The following is a 23,455-nucleotide window of genomic DNA, read 5'->3' as shown; positions in this document are numbered from 1 at the left end:
CATCAGAATTATGCGCAATTAAGAAAAGTGTTATTCCACCACTGAACAACACTTTTCTTATTCTGTGCAGCCCTCAGAATTGGGCCCAGATTCGGTCCTGACTTGATTTGTTGTGACAAATCATATTTTTCAAAATCTTGCAGCATTTTACAATCATAGGCACACTAATGTTTCATTAATCCTACAATGTAGCGATCCATTTGTGGTCCACTGAGTGAAGTGCAGCCGTTGCGTTCCAAGCAGAGCTGTAGTCGAAAAATCTTCGAACAACCGAACCGGAGCCGGTGGCCTCGTGGGTGTAGCCTATTTAACCCAGGCTCTCATGCAAACATAAGAGCAAAGAGCAGCAGCTAAGTGCTACAGTTAGTAGCAGTTCGGAGATGCTTGGAGTTGAAGGAAAGACTGGTGAGGTGCTTAAATTTACCATTTGCTTCTGTGCTTGGGGTGGCTTACACATATGTATGAACTGTGAAGCGAAGCTAAGCCCCCCATGATCACTATCTCGCATACAGTTTTAGAGATTTCCTCAGCCACTCCTTCAGCCTCGGTGCATGCGAGCCAATGCCTGCCAACAATGGAGCTCCCAGCACCGCATGAAGTTATATTAGCATCTGCAAATCTACCCCCATCCCCCGGGCCTCAAATACAAACAGTCAAAAGTAAAAATGACTGATTATTTTGTAAAATAGATCTGGGCCCATGATGGCTGGACCATCAGCAGAAGCTAATCCAGCTTCCCAGCTTCTAAATCGACTGAGTGTTTGTTAGGAGTCTCTGCACTCTTTTCACCCCTGAACAGGACCGTTTTAGGTCTCAATAATGCAAGATTACCACATATAGAACAGATAAGTCATGGGTCGGAGCAGCACAATTTCCACTTGCATAGAGAAGGACCTGCATTTTGTGGGGCAGTGCAAGAACCCTCACACTAAAGGGGTAATTGAAGGGTCTAAGCATTGTGGGTTACCCTTGCATAGAACTGAAGCATCATACGTCTCAGCGGCCAACATTCCTGTCAAAACTCCTGTCACAACGAACATGCTCAGCATGGGCCTCAGCGATCCAAGCCCCGACTCACATAGAATAGGTACAGTTAACCACAGCAGTGGGAGCACCACCCACGTAGAACGTGAACAGGTAATAATTGCCTCAGTAGTGAAAGTTCCTCACAGATAGAACTAATATAACAGCAACTAGTCCAAACATAGTCCAAATATGTTGGCTACCTTGAATCAGTAAAGGCCTGCTTAGTCGAAAGTCAGTAAACCATAATTAGAAGGAATGTAATCTCAGAACAACAAATGTGTGTACCAATTGCCAGCCATTCTAGAGCTGGTTCACCTCGTAAAGTATGTTGCAGAAAGGGATGTTAATATAATACAGGGGGAAAAGTCTCACAATACACCTTTCATTATTCCTCTATAAAGATCTGGACTTTATTTGTGTATATTTTTAAATTTTTAAGAAACAAACCAACATGGCCAATTACACCATAAAGCAAACATGACTTGTATTGTGTGTTTTGAGGTTCGATGGCAGAATTGTCTTTTGATGATTAATTAAGTCTTGAACGAGTAATACTTAACGGTATGCCCTTGTTATGGTACAATAGAGTAGAGAGGTAAGGGCAACATAAAAAGTTAAATACCTAGCTCTATTAGCATTACAGGGACATATTTTATTGAGTTTCTATTTCAATTACTAATGTAACTGTGGAGAGTCAGGTTTTAAAGGTTTTAATTGTAGTATTGAAGAATTAAAGAGGCAGTGACCCCTCTGATTGATGTAATGACAATCACTCACCCTTGAGAACAAGGGCCCTGCTACCACTGGTCATTTAGAGTGCCATTTATCACAAGGACTACACACTTTGGGTGAATGGATGTTTAAACTAGACATTGCATTTATTTGTGCCCCACATACAGTTCTGAGGTGGGAGTATTTTACACACTATTTATTTATTTGTTTGTTTGTTTATTTATTTATTTATTTATTTATCCATTTATATAGCACATTGGGCTCATAGGCAAACGGGCACTAAAACAAACAGAACATATACCAATAAACATACTAAGACGAGACAAATAACATTCAACATAATACAACAGACAAAAGCGCAATGCCAATTACTACCAATACAAAGGATAGAAATGGCCAAAAGCACAAGGTAAAATCATGACCTATAAACATAAAAATACTAAAAAAAAAGCAGACACTAAATACATTCCTTATAATCTAATAAAACTACCATACTATGTATGCTCTGCAGTTAGCCACCATTTTCAGCTTAGAGGACACATTTGACAGACTTTTGCAAATACTCAGGAAAAGAGAGAGATAACTTTTCCCGCAACCCATAACTATACAATGCCTATTATTCTTCGTACACCATTCATCAACCCGTGACCTACAGAGGACCTCCAGGTGATAAGATCTGATACACCCAGGCCCTATTTTCTGGCATAGGCATGCTAAAACATTACTGCTAAGGCCCTCTCTTGGTTCATATTTCACTGGTTTCTCCACATTTGCGATGAAGTTCCCCTTATCCAGAAGAAACTCTCTTAAATTCCTGTCAATAATTTCCGCAATTTGAGTTTTACCAATACGAAGATCTCTTGGATTACAGGTTTAATGTATCGAGCTTGCAAGACTCAGTGGACGAGATTGGAGTTGAGCAGATCCACATGGGATATTTGCTCCCACTGGCAATATCGATGATAAGGTGGGGGACAATGTAGAGCATCCTGAATTTGATCAGTTTCTTCATCAATCCCATTACCATTACAAGCTTCTTCTGGAACAGTTTGACAATACCTATCCACTGCCCTTTGGATGGCTTTACTTCCACCCCTTTCCACCAACCGAAACCATAGGGAGAACTCTTTAAAACTGTTAGACTGGTTGAACTAACTTAGCAATAATACATTCCTTTATAGACTGCCACTCAGTCATCTAATTCAGCTCTAAATCTGTATTTGCCTGCATTAGAAATGTTGGTGCAATATTCCTAGTTAAGACAGAACTCACTGTAGAACCCGCTGCGATTAGAGCAGATGACTCCCCCATAGGTGGGTTTTGTTCATCCTGCCTATCAAGTGCTTACTACTTTGGCACGTCATGATATAAGGACCAGCGGATGACATCAGCATATACTCATGGAGAGTTGATGGACTCGCAAGTATTTCAGGGGTAGAATCTGGATATAGATTAAGGGGACTGGGACCATCTCCAGTTATTTGATCCTCACTGACTAGTTTAGAGAATGGCTCTTCCACAGTGTCCTTCCAGGCAGCCTCACTGCTTCACATTCTCTGTTCTCTCAGATGCTGTTTTGCACTTATTATCGGGACCTCAGAAAGCCGATCCCCTCTTGGCTTTGATGGAGCAGATGGACCAGTGAGCTCTGTTCGAGCCTATTTAAATTCCCTTGGACTTTGATCTCCCTGAAGTGCCCCTTATCAAGAGTCTCCATTTGAGTAGATAGTTGAAACCTTGTCTCTCTCTCTCTCTGGGGTATCGCGGAACATGCAGCTGAGGATTTTAAGTTATGGAGCCTCATAGTGGACATATTCTATTTAGTCTGTCCAAACTGAAGTAGCTGACTCATGGAAACATTCCACTGTTAAAAAAGCTGTCAGATACATGACACCTGCCTAAACCTGCCTGAGCCTCTTAATACCTTCAAATCGGCAAATCCACTCTCTCACACCTGGATGCCTTCAGTCCATCTGGCACGGTCGGATCCCAAACAGCCCAATCAAAGGCAATGAGGCTTCCACAGCGGCAGGGCAAGGCAGGCCAGGACAACGAGCAGCAAGTCACCCACAGAGGTGACCCCAAAAGGAACAGCCTCCACCAACTCCAAGAGGCACCAATGGATGGGAAGAAGTTGCACGCCACAAACAACTGGCAGAGCTGGGAGCAGCAGAACGCCAGATAGGTACAGTTGGCAAGCCACACTGTGGGCACATGTAGCAGTAGTGATGTGGGTGCACTCCAAATGTCTGCTTCTACCGCTGTTAACTGAGTAAGCTACTAGTACTCCTCCCTTGAAGATCAACATACTGAAAGATTGACAATGACACAATTCCTTTTCTGGGCAAACTCCTGGAAAAGCTGGCCACGTCCCAGCTTACTCTCCACACAGAATCCTTTGGTGGTCTCCATGACCATCAGTCTAGCTTCAGAGAAGCCAGAGGATGGGAAACTCCTCCTGAACACACATGAAGATCTGCTCCCTAACCTTGATTCCAGTCTTCCTTCTGTCCATTCATCCTCCTTGACCTTTTCTCTGCTTTTGACACAGTCATTCATGCCATCTTGATCAATCGACTCTGCGATAACCTGGGCATCAATGATCAGGCCCTGGAGTGGTTGACCTCCTCCTTCCGGGACCGGCCCTCTCAGGTCCAACTTGGGTCCTTTCTCTCCAACATCCCTCTCTCCAAATGTCATGTTCTCCCGGCTCTATACTCTCACCATGGCTCTTCAATGTCTACCTGGCCCCTTTGAACCATCTGATCTCTAACTTTCAGTGTAATGCGGATGACACTCAGCTCTCTTTCAGGCTCCCCTCAGCCTCCTCTCCTCTCTCCTCATTCCTGACTGTCTATCCACGATTCAGGATTGGTGCTCCTCCAACGATCTCTGCCTTAATGCCAGTGAGACGGAAATCCTTCTCATTGGGATCCCTGCTCCTGCTTTCCCGCTATCACTTTGGCGGCCTCCTTCGGCCCTCTTCCTTCGCCTTGCTCTGAGGCAAAAAACATTGGTGTCATCTTCAATTCCACTCTCTCCTTCTCTCCTCACATCACAGATCTTGCCAAGAAGGCCCACTACCAGCTGCACCTCCTCAGAGGTATTTTTGCTTTTCTTACTTTTCCAAGAAGCTCACTGTCTCCAGAGCCCTGGTTCTCTCTAGGCTGGACTACTGCAACAGCCGCTTTCTCAAACTGCCTTTCTCTACGCTCAGCCCTCTGCAACTAATCCAGAACAGGACTGCAATAATTATCCTTGGCATCAAGCCCAAGGACTGTGTCTCTCCAGCCAAGAAATCTCTCCACTGGCTCCCGGTGACTGCAAGGATCAGGTTCAAGACCCTCTGCATCCTCCACAAGGCTTTCTGGGGCTGGAGCCCGCACTACATCCAACTTTCTGTTCCAAAATTCCTTCCTTCACGAGCCCTTCGCTCAGCTACCTCCAACTCTCTCATGCAGAGAGTGGGGGTAGATATCATTCCCCGGCAGGTGCCTCACTCTGGAATGGCCTACCCGCCCCTCTCAAACTTGAGCCGGACCATGGTAAGCTCTGGGAGCTGCTCAAGACCTTCCTTTTCTCATCTACTTTCTCTCTCTCCCACTTCCCCTGCCGACCTACCTGCCTACTGTGTCGACTGGTTGCATCGCTACCCCCAGAAACTCACTGGGTACCAGGATCCTCCATGATCAGTCTCCCCTGCACTGCCTCCAGGCCTAGCGCACACTTAGGGGCTGTAACTTTAACCTCTACAGCCCCCTGCCTCCTTGCACTTACCCAGAGCCGCTCTGCCCTGGCTGCACTCTCTAAGAGCATTGGTGCCCTGATACCATTTCCCCTTCCCTCTCCCTGGCACTTCCCCTCTCCCTTCTCCCTGCACTTTTGCGCTGTCGCACTTGCACGATCTCAATGACACAAGATAATTTGTCTTGTCCTCCCTCTGTCTTCCCCCCTTGTCTTGTCGTGCCTAGAAACACTTTCCTATAGGCACGTTATAGATGACATATCATATCATATAATAGAATCTTGCTTTCACTGAAAAAAGCATATTTTCTTTACAAAGGATGCTTCCAAATTTGAACTAAGTTTTCCATTTTATTAATGTTAGGATCCTAAAATGCTGAAAAAATAAAAATTAATATGCCTCTGTTTACTCAATGAGCATCAATTGACACAAAACACAGCAGAGTAGAGTCACATCTCCTCACTGTACCCCAGCAGAGCAGGGTCACATCTCTTCACCAGACCCTAGCAGAGCAGGGTCACATCTCTTCACCGTACCCCAGCAGAGTAGGGTCACATCTCTTTACTGCACCCCAGCAGAGTAGGGTCACATCTCTTCACGTACCCCAGCAGAGTAGGGTCACATCTCTTTACCGTACCCCAGCAGAGTAGGGTCACATCTCCTCACTGTACCCCAGCAGAGCAGTGTCACATCTCTTCACCAGACCCCAGCAGAGTAGGGTCTCATCTCTTCACCAGACCCCAGCAGCGTAGGGTCACATCTCTTCACCAGACCCCAGCAGAGTAGGCTCACATCTCCTCACTGTACCCCCGCAGAGCAGGGTCACATCTCTTCACCAGACCCCAGCAGAGTAGGGTCACATCTCTTCACCAGACCCCAGCAGAGTAGGCTCACATCTCCTCATTGTACCCCAGCAGAGCAGGGTCACATCTCTTCACCAGACCCCAGCAGAGTAGGGTCACATCTCTTACATGGAGCAAGCAGCAGGAAGGTCACTTACCAAAATCCTTATGCACTGAGACATCCCACTCCCCAAACAACAACTTAACCATAACTGCAGGTTGCTATCTCATGCCAACCTGTATTATACACTCACCAAAGGACACTTTAATTTAAAGGACATCAACATTTATTTTTATTCATTACTGTCAGTTAAAAATAAGAAAGAGATATTATTTTTTTAAATATTGGTGTGATTGTTGGTTTCTTAGAAATTATGGAGGTAAAGAACAAGGTGTGTAAAACAATGACACTATCATGCATTTCATTTCCCTTTGTGTGTGTTTGAGATTTTCTGTAAGTTCTCATTAATTTGCATGATGGAACTTGTAGGTTTCCTTTCAGGATGGGGAACATATAACTACAATCATATGGGGTAATTTGCCAAGTCTTGTGGAGTGGGAAAAGTGGTAAAAACCTGTTCACGTAACTTTTTCCGCTCCGTAGTACTTGGGTAAATAAAACATTTTGCTGCCACTTTTTCCATTGCGCAGGACTTGGAAAATTGCCCCCGATGATTGTAGCATTATTGGTAAAAGCAGGCACATTCTACAGGAATCCATTGTACATTGCTCCCCATACATTAATTGTGGGAGGGATTTACACTTTTCCAGACACATAATGAAAAATGAAGAGAAAAGGTGATTTTGCCTCTATTTTACTATTTAGAGTTCCAGTACTTAGTGGAAACAATAAAAATTGCCTAGAGGAGCCTTTTTGCAGAAAAGTGCAAACAGGAATGCTCCTTTCCATGTAATTTAGGATTCAAAACAAAATTAGCCCCTTAATCATGTTTATCAACACGTTTCTATAATGATGTATATACACATTGTCAGGTTGCTTTATTATGTGACTTGTGCATTTTTTAAAGTAATTTGTATAAACTTGAGCATTATTTTAGGCATTCAAAACCAAACTTCACATTTGTGTACCAACTTGAGCTGGGAAGATGCGTGGTCAAGTATCAAAACGTCAGGCTAAGCTCAAATTCTGTCTTTAACACTTGAGCAAAGTGTGTGATCCTGGGAAAATCATGTGATCTCACTGTTCCTTACCTTCCAAAAGTAGGTGCGCCTAGAAATGATTCAGTTCACAGTATCAGCTATTCAAAAAAGTCTCACTCATGGTTTAATAGATGGGTAGCAAAGGTGTTATGGCCCACCAAATAGGCGAACCCACCTTTCTTTGGAAAATATAACGCCATATTTAATTAAATTGTGACATTCACTAGAAAATTAAAGTAAAGATGTGAAACAATACGTCATCATGGACTACTGCATATTGTAAACAGTATGTACCAGAAAATGGCATACATGTAGTAGGAGGGGAGCAGCGGCCAGACCAAGAAGGGCATGGCTGGCGCAGGGTGGGAAAAGTGGTAAATGGGAATGGTGGTTAGGCGGAGCTGGAATAAGGTGACTGGGACATGAAAGGTGAAGGAGGAGTGAATAGACTAGAAATGGGAGAGCAGTTGGGAAGGGAAAAAAGGTAGAATGATGTCGCCACACTATTTTGTCTGCTTCTCTTTTGCTCTGTACTGTTTTTTCATAGCTCAATTATAGCATTATGTTCTTAGGGCATGATTAACTGGGGTTTCTCTTTCAGGCTTCCATCTCTCAGGATCTTGTTCAGAGGACTGCAGTATACAGTTTTTATTTGTCATACTTTGGCAATAGATTTCCTTATGGAGATGGGGTAGTTGAGAGAAGCTGACCTGAGTAGCCAATTGAAGGCCAAAGTAGTGAGGGAGTTTATGAAGAAAGTAAAGTAGCAGATGGAAGGAGATAGCAGAATACGGTGGAAGGGGTACTGGAGAGCATGTGATTTTGGAAGGGGTACTGGAGAGAATGTGATTTTGGAAGGAGAGAACAGGTTTCACACTGAAACACATTGGGCCTCATTACGACTTTGGAGGCAGCCATGCCCTTAATAAGGGCATGGCTGCCTCCAAAATCGTGTCCGGGCCCGGGTTCCCTGAATGGGGAAATACCGGGCCATTCCGACTTTGGAGGGCCCAGTATTTCCTCCTTCAGGGAACCCAGATCCGGTCCTTCCCCATTCCCATTCGAGCTCCCAAAGGGCTTAATGGGAATGGGGAGGGAGCTAACTAACGGGCGGTTAATAACGGGCCCGTTGTTAGCTCTCTGGTCCACTAGCGGGACCCGCTCTGGACGTCTGGTAAAGCCAGACGTCCAGAGCGGGTCCCGTGAGGGAACCTCGTAATAGGGCGGAATAGGATTAACAGCGCCGGCACCATTACCAGCGCCGTTAATCCCATTCCGCCCACCTTGTAATGAGGCCCATTGAGTAATCGTGGCCAAACCACTTCATGTCAGCAAAACCTGGTGAGGTGAGGTGACCAGGCTGTTTCCAGCGAGAGTCAAATGCTTAAACACTGAACCCTAATAGTAAAAAAACTTAAGAAAACTTGGAGACAACTTAAAAAACATGTAACATTTGTTGCACTGGTCCCATTCCAAGCTCCAAACCAATGGGCCACTTACCCATGGCTATCTGTCAGTCATGCCCAGGAATCCCTTTGCCTTAAATCTGCCACAGATTGTAATCCTAACAAGCATCTTTATCAGTCATTCACGTAGTCTTGCGGGTAATTGTGTCACCTCTGGTGCTAATAACGTGGCTTTGAATCCAGGCATTTGCATCTTTTAAATCAGTCTAACAGACTAAACCAGTTGAAGGGTGCAATTGGAGTTTTCCAGATCTGGGAAGACATGTTTTGCTGGATCACAGATCTCAGACATCTGGCTCAATGGCAACACTTTGTTTAGGATACTTCTACACCCACACCCAATGGAAGTTGGGCACCCCTGATCACAAACCTAGTCCACCCAGACAGAAGCTCCCGGTGCTGGTCCTGTGCCAGGGTCACAGAGTACAGGATCAGCGTGTGGGGGGACATTGGGGTAGCAACGGGCAGCCCTCATTTTGATTCAGAGATCTTGCACTTCAGAATAGGACATACTGCTGTTAACGTGTCAAACTGGGGTTGTGTCGGCTCATAGATATGAGATCTCCAGTGCAAGTTGAAGTCTGTCAAAATGTCTTCTGTTTCACTGAATGCCAAAGAGGCAAGCTACGGCTGCATGAGTGGCCGCCCTCCAGCACTGAGGGGCACAGAAGACTCTGCAGTTGCACTTACTTTACGTCTGCCTATATTGTACCAGGAAAACACTGGTTCTTAGTTTAAAAGCTAGTAATTTGAGTGGTTCATGGTTCTCGCACCACTGACTTTCACACACACATGCAGTACGTTCTCAAGTTCCGTTAATGGCTCCATGCCCCAAACAAATGGATCACTTATAATCTGATTAGGAAATCAATGCTATACTTCAGTAGATGGTGATTTGCACTCCCAATTTGACCACAAGATCCCATAATCTGGAACGCTATTCCCCTTAGCATCTGCCAATTAGAGGATCACCTTGCTTTCCAGCAGGCCCTCAGGACCTGGTTCCTGCCTCCCCCTCGAATCCTGATGAACCCATTCCACACCTCAGGTTTTTCAACCCCCTGTCAGACAGGACTGACTAGACTAGATTTCACACAACCCTTCCATAGCTGACCTGGGCTCCCAGAGTTCAGATGTGTATGATTGAAATCTGATGTGGCTTCAAGAATTTTGTGAATTACCAGCCACCATACCCAAAACTCAGGTATGGGTTATGTTTGAGATTAAATTGCCATCAGTATGATAATTCCTCATCATTTCCATCAAATGTGGAACACTGGTTTATATTTAAATGCAGACAATGCACTGCAGTGACGTGGCTGTCATAGCATCTGTCAGAAGGGCACCTGTGACCTTTGAACCTGCTCTGAATCACTGCAGAGCAGGTGCTGCAGACCAAGAGACTGATGCAGTAGGGCACATGCATTACTATGCTTTCGGCATGGAGTGTACAGAAAGGAGGGATATGGTTAGCCGACCACCCTTTCAAAGGTGGAATTACCCGCATAATTGTATTCTACGCCTTTCTGCATCCTTGACAAATGCCAATCCTTCTCCGTCTTTAGACCGGCCCTCCCTCGGTCCCCTGCTAAAACCACTAACTAGGAGAGGATGTGGGCAGTTAGTCCCATATCACTAACCATAAACCCACAAAGCCCCTTCAAAATGGACACTTACTTTTGTGGCCGGCAGTGCAGAAACTCCAAAATAAGGCTTTTGTTTGCTAACCTAAGACTTCACTGCACCAGTGAAGCAGGCAAAAGTTGGAGTTTCTTAGGCTTCAAAACAGTAACTTAGGACTTCCATGCACCAGAGAAGCAAGCAAAAGTTGGAGTTTCTTAGGCTTCAAAACAGTAATTTAGGACTTCCATGCACCAGTGAAGAAGCCAAAAGTTGGAGTTTCTTAGGCTTCAAAACACTAACCTAAGACTTCCATGCACCAGTGAAGCAGGCAAAAGTTGGGGTTTCTCAGGCCTCAAAACACTACTTATGTAAACACAGTCTGCTGGAATTTTAAAACAAATGGATTAGGGTTGCAAGTAGACAAACAGAATATTCCACATGCCTTTTTAGCCAATTAGTTGCACGGATTTGTTTGTCCCACAGGTTTGTTCGATGAAGACAAGCTAAGTTAATAAAGTTAATGCTGGTCGCCATATTAACAGGCCTCACAGGGCTCCGATTTTCTAGTGTTATTTTACATGATGTCATCTGGATCAGAGGCCACACAGATATGTTCTCTCTTCTAAACAGGGTTACATATCACAGGATTACACTTCCTCAGATGTCATCTGTCAAATGTCATGTGATGGTGTTTCTTGTCACGGCTTTATTATACTAAGTATTAAAAAAAAGTATTTAAAAGCTAAAACACGGCCCTTTTTGGTCACAGAATGTATGAAGTTGTGCTTTTAATATGTTTTTTAGTTGCTCTGTGCCAATGTTTTAATAACTCTCTTGCCAAAACGGGGCTCAAAGGTTCTTATGAAGGTCGTGGGTAATATTTGACAGTTTTTTACAACACTGAAGATGTTTTACTGTTCCATGGTTATAAGGATTCCTGGAGTCTGTTAGGCCCGGACTGGGCCCTTGAAAGGAGGACAGACACACCGATGGAGAATATACGTCTTTCTTTATTCGTATACATGCATGAACTGAACTCAAACTCCCTTCCCCCATTCTGACGTACTTCCTCACGTGATGTCTCCCACGTGGCAGGGTTGCAGTCTCTTAAGGAGACACGAGCCCTGCAATAGTATAGCCCCGTAACATCACCCCCGGACGAAATGTCCTTGCATCGAGTTCAGCACTCTTCGACTAGGTGTGCTGGTTTCTTTATGGCGCGTTGGGGCCGGGTGCTGGTACCTTCTTGAGGATCTTCTTCAGGTCTCTCTGTCCTCTTGATTCCTGGCCGGGGGAGAACCTTGGAGGCGTCCACAATGTGTCTCGCCCATCCACTGTCATCGTCTCAGGGTCTGGGGTTTGGAGTCCCTCGGAGTCTGTGGTTGTTGCCAACTTGAACTTTGAGCAGTTCCTTGTGATTTCTCTTTCTTCGTTTTCGGCGGTCACCATTGTTCCTCTCACGGCCGTGACCTGTAGTGTCTGCGGGGAGAATCGAGGGTCGCTCTTCTTCATCGTTGGCTGTTGGACAAAGACCTCATCTCCTACTTGAAAGTCTTTCAGATGTGCTCGCCGCTTTTCATCGGTTTGGGTGCGGGCTCGTTCTTTTCTCTGCGTGTCTCTTTCTATGAGTTGTGTGTCAGTGTCCGGTCTGTTCAACGGGTGTTGAATGATCCTTGTGCGAACTTGGTACTTTACCATAAGTTCAGCCGGGGTCTTGTTTGTCGCTTCATGCGGCGTGTTCCTGTAGTCCCGCAGCATTCTGCACAGAGCTTGGTGGAGATCTACATTTTCTAGCTTGGCTCTTTGTACTGTTTTCTTGATAGATGACATGAAACGCTCCGCCATGCCATTCGCCTGGGGCCAGAGTGGCGTTATTTTCTGGTGTTTGAACCCCAGGTGCTTTGCCAGTTTTGAGAAGTCATGTCCACAGAAAGGGGGTCCGTTGTCAGATTTGATCACATCTGGTATGCCCCATTCGCTTACTACTTCATCAAAGATTGCCGCTACTTGTGCGAAGGCTGTGGATGGTGACCTTTTGACAATGGGGAAATGTGAGTGTTCATCAATGAACAGGAGTAGGTATTCTCCTGACTCTAGGGGCCCGTAGAAATCTACCGCCACCCTTTCCCACGGGCGTTCCGGGATCTGCGTCACTTGTAGAGGTGCGGGTGCTTCCTCTCTGGCTGTGCATTGGCATGCTATGCAGTTTCTTACCCATCGATCAACTAAGGCATCGAGAAAAGGAAACCATACGTGGCGCCGTAGTTGGCGCTTGGTGTTGTCTGCGCCTCTGTGACCTTCATGTGCCGTCTTGATTATTTCAGATCTCAGGGCCGTTGGGATTATTATTCTGCACCCTCTGAGAAGTATGGTGCTGTCTTGTACGGCCAGCTCTGAGTGAACTCTTGCAATCCTTTCCAATTCGTCTCGGTTTGCTCCTGGGTGTGTTGACAGTGCTCTCTTGTAGTCTTTCCACTTGTTGTGTTCTGTGAGTTCAATCGCCAAGGCCATGGATGGGTCCGCTGCTGTTGCGAGTGCCACTGTTTCCAGTGACATTGCCGGAGGTAGTGCGTTGGTGGTGACATAGCTTATGTATTCTATGTCGCCTTGTCTTGGCGTTGACGTTCCGGAGGGGTGTCTCGACAGATAGTCGGCTGGATTATGCTCGCCCCCCGGTCGATGAATGATGTGATAGTCATATTCTTGCAGCCGGATGCCCTATCGTTCTATTCTGGGGGGCATTTTCGTCCGTGGGTTCCCAAACAGCGAAAGGAGGGCCTGGTGATCCGTGATGAGGGTGAATCTTTTCCCGATGATAAAGTTGTGAAAGTGTTCACATGCCCAGACTGCTGCTAGACTCTCTTTTTCCGCTTGGGAGTATGCGGCCTCGGGGGACGCAAGTGCTCTGCTGGCATATGCCACTACATGCCTCGGGTGAGCGTCAGTGCCGTTGGTCTGGGCGAGTATAGCACCTAGTCCCACCGGACTCGGATCGACCACGATTTCAGTGTGCCATTCTGGGTCGAAGTAGGCCAGTTTCCGTGCTTCTGCTAGGGACTGTTTAATGGAGTCAAACGCCTCCTGGCATTCGGCGGTCCAGGCGAAGAGCATGTCTTTCTTGAGCAATTTCCGAAAAGGTTCCGTGATGGTGGCATAGTGGGGGATGTTTCGGGCGCAATACCCAGCCATGCCTAGGAAAGAACGGACGTCGGCAATCTGTCTCGGAGCTTGCAGATTGAAGATAGTGGCTACTTTGTCGGGATCTGGTGTCATCCCGTTGGCCAAGAAGATGTGGCCGAAAAATTTTAGCTTGCTTTTGCTGAATCTGCATTTATCCACGTTTAACGTGAGGCCTGCGTCCTGGATGGCTTTGCATGTGGTGCGAAGAGCGGTGTCATGTTCTTCACGGGTGCGCCCGAATACCAGTATGTCATCACTGTAATTCAGTGTGCCTTTGATCGGACGTATGATTTGCCTGATGGCTTCATGAAAAATTTCCGCAGTTGACGAGATGCCAAAGTTTAGGCGTTTGTACCTAAACAACCCGTCGTGTGTGGCAAACGTGGTGATCCCTCTGGATTCCGGGTGGAGTACCATCTGGTGGTAACCCTGGTTCAAGTCCAGTTTTGAGAAGAGGGTGGATTTATTCAATTGAACTATCATATCTTCGATTCGTGGCCCAGGATGCCTTTCGCGCTGGATTGCTGTATTGGCTATGCGCATGTCAACGCAGAGTCTGAGACGTCCGCCTTCTTTTGGTACTAGTACCAACAGGGATACCCATGGGGTCGGACCCGTGGCTGGTTCAATTATTCCATCAGTTAGGAGTTGATTGAGTTCTGCTGACACTGCGGCCTGAAGATGAAACCCGACTCTTCTCGGGTGATGTGGTACAGGTCGGACGGTGGGATCTATGTGAAGTTTCACAGGTGGTCCTTTCAGTTGACCCAGGCCTTTGCAGATGAGAGGGAACTCTTTCAAGATGTCATCGCGCGACATCTTTCCAGTTTTGGTGAGCGCTGATGAGAGGAAAAGCACTTTCTCTCTCGTCTCCAGTGTTGGGTCTGTCGAACGGATTTTGTCCCCTTCACAGACATGTATGTCGATGAGTCCCAGGCACGACGCTGTCCTGTAACTGAGCAGGCATCTGCCTTTGGTAGGGCTGCGAATGATGTGGATGTCCGTCGTGGTGGATTGGTTATCATGGATGAGCCGACGGCTGAAAAATCCAATCGATTGCAGAGGAGTTGTGGCACCCCATTGGTAGATCTTGGAGTTTGAGGGTGTCAGGGGCGGCTGGTTGGTGATCTGATTGAATTCCTTCTCACCCATTATGTTAACGGTGGCACCCGAGTCTACAAGGAAACAGAATTGTTGCCCTGCTATGTCAACGTGTATCTTGGGTGCTTCACGTGCTTCGCCTTCATCCATAATGAGATTCACGTATTCGTCGTGTGGATACTGATTGTATTGGTCGAATTCCTGTTGGCCCCCTTGTGAGCCTCCCTCATATTGTGAAAATTGTTCCGGGGGCCCGTCATATTCGTCTCTGATGTGGGACACTTGCTCTTCACCCTCGGGCTCTTGACTGTCATCCATGGGGTACACCTCTTCGACTACTCTGACGTACCTCCGTGGATTCTGGGCGTACGGGCGTGGTTGATAGGCCTGGGTTAGGGGGTTCCTGACAGGCGTTTTGAATTTGGGGGCGATTGGGAACTTTTGTGTCAGGAATGGTCTGCCTTCTCTGCAGACTGATTGGAAGTGTCCCTCTCTGCCGCAGTTGCCGCATCTCTGAGATATGGCGGGGCAGGTCCCTGCGTGAGGGAAAGACATTCCACAGCGGTAGCATTGGCGTTGTGTCCTCAGCGTCGTGGAATAGTTGGGGTTGACGCCCTTGTCCCCTTGTCTTGCGTGGCTGGCCTGTATCGCTGCAACGGTTTCAGCTCTCTCTTGTCTCGTCGAGGCTGTGTTCGAGATTTGGGACACTTGCTTTTCGACTCTCTCTAGAATCCTGGCCATCTGGCTCACTTCCTCTATTGTGATAGGTTTTTTGAGGAGTTGTTTCTTTAAGGTTTGAGACAAACAGCCTTCAATAATCCTCAACCGTATGGCTTCGTCGAGTGAGAAGGCTTCAAATTGACAGTTGGCCCCTTTTATTCGTAGGCGGGTTATGAACTCATCAATGGTTTCATCGACTCTCTGTGTGCATAGGTTGAATATGTATCTTTCACAGTCTCTGTTGGGTTCAATAACTAATCTTCTGTTTATGGCCGCTATTAGTGTTGGAAAGTCAGCTTGTTCTGCGGGGGGAATGGTCTTGGTAAGGACTTTGATGTCATTGCCCGCCAGATTTAGGAACATGCTTCGTAGCCGAGGGGACTTGTCTTCCCCTGCAGCATCAATGAAGGCATTAAAGTCCTCTAGCCAATCAATCCATCTTGGACCCTTGTCTGCTTGTGGCATCACTGAAAATGGGGGAGGCATGCGCCATGCTGTCGTTGCTGTGTTTCTTGCAGGGGCAGGGGCATTTGGTGGTTGTTGGGCCTGAGGTGAGCTCATGCTGAGGGCTTACGCAGCGGTCCGCGTGTGTCTGGATATGTGTGGTGGCAGTGTTGTCTGACCCACCTTTGATGACTTCCAGGCTTCCGTTGCACCTGCTGGTAGGTCGTCGTGTGATCGGCGTAGGGCGCCCCGAAAGAACACTCCTGGGCGATCAGCGCCTGGCACGTGGGTTCTCTGTAGTCTGGAGCCTGGTGGTGGAGTTGCTGCGTCACGCGACGCAGGCGTGGGGTCACCTGCTCTTCAACTCTTCATATAATTCTCTTTTCCAGGAACGCGTGCTTGGGTTCGGGCAACGTCGCTGGGACCACACGGGTGGAGGAGGCGGACGTGTCCGCAGCGCGGATGCGCTGTCTGCTTGGTGAGGAGAAAGACGGGCCTGGGATCAGGCTCGGCGCCGGGCTCGGAAATGCCCGCGGCGCGGATGCGCTGTCTGCACAGCGAGGAGGAGGCAGGCCTGGGATCAGGCTGGGCGCCGGGCGCGGAACTGCCCGGCGCGTTGAGGAGGAGTCGGGCCTGGGATCAGGCACGTGCGCCGGGCTGGAAGGTGCCCGCGGCGCGGATTGGAGCAGGATCGCTGCACGCAAAGGAGGAGGACTCGGTGGTCTGGTAGGTCAACTCGTCGCCAGATGTTAGGCCCGGACTGGGCCCTTGAAAGGAGGACAGAAACACCGATGGAGAATATACGTCTTTCTTTATTCGTATACATGCATGAACTGAACTCAAACTCCCTTCCCCCATTCTGACGTACTTCCTCACGTGATGTCTCCCACGTTGCAGGGTTGCAGTCTCTTAAGGAGACACGAGCCCTGCAATAGTATAGCCCCGTAACAGAGTCCCTTTCAATGTTCAATGTCAGTGCTGGACTGCCCATGTGGGCGGGACAAAGACTGATATGCAAATGAGTATTTCGCTTCTGTGAAAGGTACAGTGAGCTAAAGTGTGGCTGCGGACTCTCAAGTGGGTACCTTCCCAAAGAACAGGTCATTTAGCCATGTTCATTCTCGCATCCTTTTCAATGTTATCTTCTTCATCTACTAAATTCAGCAAGCTGCCAAAGCTGTTCTTGAATCTGCAGAACTCTCAGGTTTCCCATGGCCATGTGTGAGAAGGCCACCCAGTCCTGTTTCTCTATGGAATTCTGGGACTTTTGGTCTTCCTAAGTTTCAAATGGGAAAGAAAAACCTAAACGTCCCGGAATACAAAAGGACAAAAACAGCATTTGTTTCCTTAAAAAAACACACAATGATCGCTGTAGAAAAAAATAACTCTACTATTTGAAGAGGAATTCTCGTTTCAGACATAGAAGACTTGATGGATATGCAATTTCCCACAGTTATCTGGAAATGTTTTTAATGAAGGAATATGGAACAGTAGTGAAGCAAAACTTGCAGAGAGTTTAAAGCTGGGGTTTGCAATATGTTTTGGACTACGGCTCCCATAATCCCTCGCCATTGCAGTGGTCGAAGTGGCGGGAGAGATTGGGAGAGGTGCTCTTCTACTTTTTTTTATAACAAGATAAACCGAAATATGGAAGCAGAAGGAGGCAAATAAGTCAAAGAAACAGATAAATGATCCGAGGACGGAGTTGAAAGGAAAGCAGGAAAGATTTCGGAGGGGACATATAGCACAAATGTGAAGGCTGCGGAGGAGGAGGAAATATTTGTGGTGACGGCAAGCCTGCGTAGTGCAGTTACTTTTTTTTTTTACAATCGGAACTTTGAAGCTCGAGTGACAAAATATAGGCCATATACAAAGGCTAAAAATGTAAAGTGGAACGCTGTACAAAGAAAGCCATTTTTGAAGTGGAACTTACAATGCACGAGGCACAGCACTCCAGATAAAGAAGGCATTGCGTAGGCTGGAAATGTCAAAAAAGAAAGGACCTAATAACGTAGAAAACGTGCAGCCATACTTGTTTTGCGTGAAAGAAATCAGAATGTTGTCATAGCAACACATCGGAGACAAAAAAAGTAACGTATGCAAATGAAAGTGAGCCCTGATAAATTTGCAGCGTTAAGGAAAATACAAAATGAAGAAATAATAATGAAGTGCTATGTTGGGATATAACACACACATTCGTAACATGTTAATTTATGAGGGACATAACTAAACAAGAATGCAAAAAAAGTAATAAGAAAATACGGCAATCGGAGGAGAATAATAGGATCACTAATTTATGCAGCTGAGCGAAAAAGCAGATTGCATACAAGTATCAACAGAATGGGTGTTGTCTTGGCAGCACAGCATTAGTGGAGTTTTCTTTTACAGTAATACGATTGAAAATACGGTTGCACTTATATTCGCAGCATTGCAAATTAAAAGGGGTTGGACAGAACAACTGGAGAAGGAAACAAAACAATTTTATTCTGTAGAGATGCAGTCAAGGTGCTAATGTGTCATGCAGATAAATGATGCGTTATCACCAAAGAAGCAGTGAGTCACGTTGAAATGTTGGAAATTGTGCCATTCACCAATGCGTGAGGCGTTGCATATCATCTGAACAGACATTAAAGTTAAAAGGAAGAGTTTAACAACATCACAATAGTACGGCCACTTTATTTCGGATTGATCTTCAACAACATGATAACATGACAATGTAAATATTGCCAGAGCAACACAGTGTAAAAGCAAGAGTTTCAAGCGAACATTGGAAGAAGGAATTAATGAGATGACATAAAGGTCATGCGCATACGGTGGAAAGAGTGATCAGATTAGCAAATAATAAGGCAGATCTCTACTATCCTAAAGAAGTATTCGCCTCTAAAACCCAAGGGAAAACTGTCAACACTTTGGAGGTAACAAATATAGGAACATAATTGATAAACCACAGAGGCTGAATAGTGACTTAGCAAGAAAGGCTGCATCTGTATCCGCACAACGAAGCCAACAACGCTGTGCTATTTTAACACAAGACGACCAATTCAAAACGGACAAAAACAACAAAGGCCGGGGGAAAGAGAAATAAACAAAGAAAGAAGGAAAATATAAACGAGTAGATAAAAACAAAGAGGGCTGGGCTGGTACAAAGCAAAATAAATAAGATGTCATGACAAGACTACCAATGCTGAGCCATTACAAAGACACATGAATGCAAAAGATTGTAAACTGTCAGAAAACCTTCTGTGGCGACCTGTGCCTTATTAGAAGTCACATGTGCTCAGTCAAAACAGAGAAAAGCCTAATTACTGTCAGCACGTAATAGAAGAGCATATACCAGGACAGAGGAAGTGCTGCCCTACACTTGTGAACTATTAACATAAGCTTGTGCCACAAGATTACGCCAGTGGAGGTTAACATGACTATGTGACAAATGAAGATTTTTCAATGAGCATACAAACAATTGTGCTGTATCATGGGCCAAATGTATTTCCTTGTAGCTAGCTAAAATCTAGCTGCTACAGTGCTCTACCAAAAGTGAGTAGCCATGTCTCTGGTTACTCGAGCACACATGAGTGCAGCCCAAAATGCTATGATACCAGTGAGATATTTACGGCACCCCAACCATTTAAGCTGGAGCCACTGGAAGATCAGGGACAACGGTGACAAGAATGGATGGAGGAGTTTGGGGAATTTGTGAGAGCAGTGGGAAACCAGGATGCCTCAAATAAAATTGACATATTTGTTTATTTGGTAGGAAAGGAGGTGGAAAATGTGGTGACGAGCATTCCGGCTCAGGAAAGAACAACGTATCAACAATTGGTCTCTGCTATTGGTGAACATTTGGTGGTCCCTCCCAATTGGGACTATGAACGGTACGCATTTAGTCAATGCACACAGAGTCCACATGAAACAGTTGCCCAATTTGCATTACGATTAAAGGGAAAGGCAACATATTGCGAATTTGCAAGCTTTAATGATGATGAGGCGATTAGGTTGAGAATAATTTAAGGATGTACGTCATCACAGCTTTGGAGACATCTTCTAAGAGTGCCTCTCCCATTAAAGGAAGTCCTGGAATTGGCACGAGTATATGAGAGAACTGAAGAGCAGGCGGCCAATATGGAAAATAAAAGTGAGTTGAATACCATTACTGGTATCAGGTCTAGCAGACAGAGGCAATCCCGATGTTCAAACCTGTTCACCCGACAAAGTGCATGGGATAGTAAAGGAAGGAATTGACCGGAAAAAAAGTGCTATAGATGTGGATTGGATTTCCCACACAGAGGTAGATGTCCAGCTTTTGGTCGGATGTGTATGAGAAGTGGACAGAGAAATCACTTTTGGGTCATGTGCAAGGAGGGGGTCTCATCATTGACAACATGGAGACCCGGCGCACAATTGCTACCAAAGAGGAGGTGTGGCATAGTGAGATTTCCTGATATGAGGTCATACTGGGAGAGAGGGAACATACAACCTAGTGCTAGTAGCTATGGGGAAGTGAGTCAGACCCAGCTGGGACGTGTCAAAGCAGTAAAACTAAACCAAAGAAAAGATCTAGCCACGAAACATTTTGAAAGTGGGGGGGGGGCATGGACATGGAAGGAAGAAGGCTGCAGGCCAGTGTAGATTGGATTACCCGCAAGAGGAGAATTGAAGAAAATCAAATGCCTGTGAGTGAAAGCAAACCTGTACTAAGTAGGCAGAAAGAACAATGAAGGAAGATGGGATACAGCCATAAGCAAGAGTCACCAATAGTCATGGCTGCCAAGATGCCCCTAGTGACTGTCGTGAAAGATGCTGGTGTAGCAACAGGAGATGCTTCGCTCTTCCATGCAATGTTCCAGGATGAGTTAGAAGGAGAAACATCAGAAGAAGCAATACACGAGGAACCTGTTGGTCTCATGTCACTGGATGAATCAAATAGAGAACTGTATGGGGAAAGGAGAAGTGAAGAACCTGGTGGTTTCCTGTCACTTAAAGACTCTGGACATTTGCCACCTTGTTTGCTTGGCAATGGTCGTCCAAACAGGATCATACACAAGCCCTTACGTCTCATTGAACAAATGTAGAGGTGATCGATCCTGTCAGGATGACGAATAGAGTGAACTTTTATGATAAGCAAGGGGGAGGTGTTGTGGCTGAACAGAATGTAGACTGTTGTGGGTAGAACTTGGGAAGGAATGGAGAGAGGTTAGTTATGGTCTTGGAATAAAGCAGTTCAGACATGCAAGCTGTCCCCTGTCATTATTTAATGGAAGTATGGCAATTGTAATTGTGTAAATGGATACACAACAGTTACGACCCTAAATGTTTGCAGGGGATTTTGTCTGGTCTAACCTCATCAATGCTGTCTTTGCTGCCCACTTCCTCCACACATTTACATTCACCCTGGCACAGATCAAAATGCACGGCAGTCAATCACTGAGGAATCCGTGTCCAGCCGAGGGTCCACCAGAGATAGGAGCTCCTCACAGTCATCCCTCGAGTCCTGTGAACAGACGGCTGGCCTTTTTCGACTAAGACAGATGCTGTCTATCACTAAACGATTGAACTGAGTCCTCTACATGAACAGCTTCTTAGTACTGTGCCACAGAGTGAACAACTCATGATCACTTGTCAGGGAGGGAGAACATGAACTAATCTTACAACTGTCCCCAATCGTAAGTAATGGAGTGCTGTTACGTAGAATTCAAAGAAAGTTGTGTTAGCCTGCAGGGTAGTGAAAGCAGTTGGCATATGTCAAAAAGACTGAAATCTCTGTGGACTCCCTTGGCACTGTTCAGGTGTTACCAGTGGTGTGACCCATCGTGGGCTCCTTGTATGTTAAAAGAACATGCTGTACCAGAACGGTGCAGGGCTCTAGCTAAACCAGCTTACTTAGGGGATATAGCGGGAATTTACATCGTAAAGACCTGCATTTGGTTGGGCGGGGCTGTCGTCTCAGCCCTACACGCCATCAAATTGGTCTACACTAGGGGAGGTGACTCCCCTTTAAATAACCTGGCAGGCTTTTAGGACCTGAATCACGGATTGAGCAGCGGAAGCCCTGCGACCTGTCACTGACAGACGCATTTGGGCTTCCTTGTCTGCCAAAGTCACAGATCTTCGCACAGAAGCTGCAGGAATCCTGCTGCTCGATCGGGGGCTCTGAGGGCAGCGAATCTCAGCAGGAGAGGATTCAGAGCGCTGCCGGTTGGATGAGTAGAGGAACAGAGGAGTAGAAATGTGCTTATTTATTTCTGATATTTAGGGTTGGTTAGGGTAAATTTGCTCAGCAATTTTGCAGAATAGTCTGAAGTTATTTGCACTGCCGCTAGCTGTAATCTGTAACAACGACTACAAACGATGCAATCTCTTATACTTACTTTCCCCTGCACACAATCAACCACTCCTGAACATGTTCTTTTCTAATAAAAATTGTGTTAACGTTTTATAAATGCAATACACTGACATTTACCAAAAGTAATGGCCGGGTTCTAAAGGACATCAAAATAGACACCTAGGGCCTCATTACACGGAAGGCAGTAAGGGTTAACGGTCACCGGTAATGGTACCGGTGACCGTTAACCCTTACCGCCTTACTACGAGGTCCCTTTGCGGGTTGGTACTTTAACCCCTGCTTTTTAGCAGGCGTTAAAAACCAACCCGCAAAGGGACCAGGGTGCTAATTACGGTACCGCAATTTGCGGTACCGTAATTAGCACCTTCCCCATTCCCATTATGCCCTATGGAGCAAAAATGGGAATGGGGAAGGGCAATGGGGGAAGGGGGAATTACCGCCCCGCCAACCTTGGAATAGGGCGGTAATTCCCCTTTCCTCCAAGACGGTGCTGGTATTTTACCGGCATGGACCAAGGTGCTAATAGCACCTTGATCCACCGCCTACCGTGTAATGAGGCCCCTAGACTTGATCCTTTTAAGAATCTAAGTGGCTCCATCCAAGTGGGTAAAAAAAGGGCAAGCAGGCCATATGACACAAGCGGCACGATACATAATGCCACAGATGCACACAGTCATGGTTCGCTGAGTAGCCATCAAGTGCCAATGCAGGAGAGAGAGTCGTACTGTCACTCAGCTGAGAGGTAAAGAAATGTCATGTAGCGGCCAAAAAAAACGTAGGTTTTGTGCAGCAATTATCTGCAATTCTCTCCATGCTGCTTTTCAGAAGCAAGGCTAGCTGCTTACCGGCACACACTGCATCCACTGCGCTGCACAAAAAAAAGCACACAAAAAAGGCAAAAATTGTGGTCAAGCATGTCTTTCAGTTGTGTAGGGAAACAAAAAAGAATGGAGTCCCTGTGAATTTAAAAATGTTACTTCAAAAGTGTAAATTCAATGTAAATAATTATAGAAAAATAATAAGGCATTTATTAATGTACACAAATCCAAAAACGGTGCAAACACTGAGACACAAT

Source organism: Ambystoma mexicanum, chromosome 10 (assembly GCF_040938575.1).
Source record: "Ambystoma mexicanum isolate Mex_15411 chromosome 10, UKY_AmexF1_1, whole genome shotgun sequence".
NCBI classification, from domain to species: domain Eukaryota; kingdom Metazoa; phylum Chordata; class Amphibia; order Caudata; family Ambystomatidae; genus Ambystoma; species Ambystoma mexicanum.
The sequence above is the reverse complement of the archived record's forward strand: the minus strand, read 5'-3'. Positions refer to the sequence as shown.